At 40.1% G+C, this 4,014-nt stretch overlaps 1 pseudogene; it reads right to left on the minus strand.

Moving 5' to 3' along the window:
• Positions 1–3,290, minus strand: part of LOC107663236 (uncharacterized) — a 19,354-nt pseudogene extending 16,064 nt beyond the window's left edge.
• Positions 3,291–4,014: the final 724 nt, after the last annotated feature.

Genomic DNA, 4,014 nt, shown 5'->3' on the forward strand with positions numbered 1-4,014 from the left:
AGTTTAAATACTGAATCGCTACATTATATTTTCCAGCAACGAGAGGATGAAATCACTGTTTTTGAAGTAAACTCACTCGTTGTACAGAGAGAGATGCACAGACGTGCATACATGCAACTTTCATCTCTCTCTCTCTCTCAAATTGGCTTATTCATAGTTGAGAAAAAAGTTTAGCGATGACTAATTATTAGGGGGACTAGTCACCCTGATCAGACATGAAAATATGTTTTGGCACTATCGTCCAGTCAGTAATAGTTTAACGTTACGTTAGCAAACAAAAGCGATTTTTTGCAAACATTTCTTTGAATAACATGAATAATATGAACACACGATTGAATGTAACATAAAACAAATGATTATTTTTCATTCAAATCTTTATTAATGCCAAAAATGCTTACATTTATGGTTATTTTTGTTCATTTGGGCAGCCATTGCCGCTGTAGGCAGTTTATGCTGAGATAATTCTCGTACCCCTTCGTTTTAAGTGTGGTCCCGAAAAATCTTCGCTTGAAGGGCTATCTGGCCCTTCCCCTTACCCCTACGCCTCTAACCAAAAGAGAATCGAGACACCCCTACCCCCCTTCAGGTCAGAGGGGTAGGGGAAACGGGAAGGGCTAAGGGGTAGAAATGGGATTGGGCCTTACATTTCTTTATGACATCACACTTCCTAAAGCTTTAATCTGCATTAATTCAATTAACAATTTTATTTGTCATAGATCCTGACGAACTTTACTATGATACGATGCTTCTTTGTTGTACAGCTTGGGTTTATTTATCAAAAAAAAAATTCCCAAATCACCCCAGTACTAATATTCTGACATTATAAAGGATTGTTAAGATATTTCACTGGAACTTGTCCTTCATTACATTTTGTTTCCATTTTTCATTTATTTGCGTTCAATGTCAGTTTCCATATATTAATGTTTACATAAATGGAAGCGTCAGCGCAAGTTCTACTAGGAAGACTTAATGCCACGTCACATATTACAATTAGATCTAGTCAATCGGCACTCAACACAAGGATATAAAAGCCTTCTACTCACCCTTCATTGTGTTTGCAGATACCGCCGTTGTAGTTTTACGAGCGTTCTGTTCAAACCCAAATGACACAGCAACCTCTCGTTGTCTGCGATTACTCAGATGATGATTTCGTTCCACCGTCTCCCGTTGCTACTCGGCGTAGCATCCGTCTCCAAAACCGCAACTCTCCATGGGCTCAGTGGCCCTCAGAGAAGATTATCAACACTCTTCAGGCTGCCGGCATTCCTATTAATCAAGATCTGTCAAGAGATGATCTGCTCCTTTTGGCCGAGCAACACATTGGGTACTCCACTTGATTCACCCGCAGACACAGCCCAGTCAACTTCAGGAATACCAGCGCAACCCAGACAAACTAGTAGGAAGAGGTCAGCTAAATCTGGGTCCATCAACTTCTCTCGAATTCCTGGGTATTTCACTAGATGTAGAAAATGCAAGCTTCTCTCCCAAACGAAAAACTCCTCAGAATTAGATCGGTTATGGAGACTTTTTTATCTCTACGCACCGTATCAAAACGTGAAATGCTTTCTCTGCTCAGTCATCTAAACTACGCTATGAGTATAATTCCCCAAGGCAGATCTTTTATCTCTCGTCTGTTAACCTTAGCTCATTCCGTAACAAATCTACACGATTTGATCCATTTAGACGAATATGCTTGTCCGATCTCAAATTCTGGACTCTTCTGCTAAATAATTGGAACGGCATCTCTTTTTTCTATAATGATGTTTCAGAATCGTCTAATGAATTATAAATTTTCACAGACGCCGCCCCCTCTATTGTTTTTTTTTTTTTTTTTCAAGGGCAATGGTTCGCTGAAACCTGGCCGGTCGATTTTCCTAAATTCGCTTCAGGTTCCGTCTCATCAAAGGTGTTGCTCCTTCTACTCTCAAAGCTTATACATCTGCTTGGTCTCTGTTCGTGACATTTTTTTCTCTCGTTTCGGAAACCTGTTTTCCCTATTGTTTTCCCAAATATTCTAATTACAACTGTCTGTTCGTTTCTAGTTTACAACTATGAAACTCGAAATTTGAAGATAACTTCTATTCGGAAACTGCTCGCAAGCATTAAATTTTTTGCCAGATATCATAACCCCGATTATCCAAGTCTTTTCTCCATCCCATCTGTGCGTTTGCTCCTTAAAGGCATAGCTAAATCATCGGTCAGAACTCATGGTAAACGCCTACCCATTACTTTCCCGGTTCTTCAACAGCTAATCTCATCCCTACGTAATGGTACGTTTTCTGGCTACATTAACGTTCTTTTAGAAGCTTTGTTTTTAACAGCTTTCTACGGCTTCATGCGTCCAGGGGAATTTACGTCTGAATCTAAGCGTTTTGAATCTTCACGAGATTTGTCTCTTTCAGATGTTCGTTTTTCACCTAATTTCTTTACGATTTTCCTCAAGCACTCCAAGAACGACTCGATAGGATCAGGCGTCACATTGTCTCTATATAAAAATGATTCCCAGTTCTGCCCTTATTTCTCCATGATTAGATATCTGAAAATTCGTCTCCACACCTCTCTCTCCCTCAGTGGCCTATTGCCCCGATAGGCCACTGAGGGAGAGGCCTCGATAGGCCGTATAAGCTATTCCTCCTGTGGCCTATCGGGGCCTTTCCTCCTGTGGCCTATCGGGGCCTTTCCTCCTGTGGCCTATCGGGGCCTTTCCTTCTGTGGCCTATCGTGGCCTCTACATCACTATCTGGCCTATCGTGGCCTCTATCACTATCTGGCTTATAGCGGCCTCACTGTCTCTGAAGCCTCTGTGGTCATCTCCTCTACTCTATAAGCTAATACTTTAGCTATAATTTGAGACATTTTTATGCTTGTTATACTCACCATAATTATGACAATTAAACATCTTATCTTTTCTTTTCTTTTGTCCATATGTTTTAGGATCTTCTAAGAAATACTTAGTCAGGTGGGTATTTCATTTTCTTTTCTTTTTGGGGTAGATTCAAGCTACGAATGGGGCCTACGCCAAAATAATTCTGTTCTTCGTATTTGCTCTGTGAATAAATACTTTTAAATTTTATCTTCACCTCCTGAGTCTTTCTGGTAGAAATGGAAGCGTCAGCGCAAGTTCTACTAGGAAGACTTAATGCCACGTCACATATTACAATTAGATCTAGCCAATCGGCACTCAACACAACGATATAAAAGCCTTCTACTCACCCTTCATTGTGTTTGCAGATACCGCCATTGTAGTTTCCCTCCATCCTCCCCACCACCACCAGGTTGGCCCCGTCCATGCGGGGGTAGGCTCCGCCCTGCCTTCATCTTCGGCAGGATTAGCTGGAATCTACAACTTCAGATTCAAGCTACGGATGGGGCCTACGCCAAAATAATTCTATTCTTCGTATTTGTTCTGTGAATAAATACTTTTAAGTTTTATCTTCACCTCCTGAGTCTTTCTGGTAGAACTGTTAATTTAGTACAATTTCCCATATCAATGATAAAAGAAGTAATGTACCTAAATGACAGAACTCATTCATTTTCATTAATTTTTTCTACATATATTTTTATGTTGTTGTATGGGTAATTCCACCGAATGGAAGCCATTTCTGTCCCTAGGACATTACATACAGTATATATACAAATATGCATGCAAATTAAAGGGGTCATATGATGCGATTTCAATTTTTCCTTTCTCTTTTGAGTGTTTGTCGCTCCGGACGGACAAGGCATCACAGTATGGTAAAGGGGCATAACATTTCCGTCACACGCTTATATAGGTATTCGGCCAATCACAACGCACTGGATAGCTGGCCAATCAGAGCACACTTTGCTTTTCAGACTGATGAGCTTTGTAAAAATCGACGCATTTCAAAAAGGCGGGGCATAGAGGAGCAACAATAATGTACAATATGTGGAAAATAGTGTTTTTTAACCTTAAACCGCATAAACACATTTCATTACATCAAATACACAAAATAATGTTCTTTTTAGCAACATCATATGACCCCTTTAACTATA

This window comes from Sinocyclocheilus anshuiensis, unplaced genomic scaffold (assembly GCF_001515605.1).
Source record: "Sinocyclocheilus anshuiensis isolate Anshui unplaced genomic scaffold, SAMN03320099.WGS_v1.1 scaffold2257, whole genome shotgun sequence".
NCBI classification, from domain to species: Eukaryota; Metazoa; Chordata; class Actinopteri; order Cypriniformes; family Cyprinidae; genus Sinocyclocheilus; species Sinocyclocheilus anshuiensis.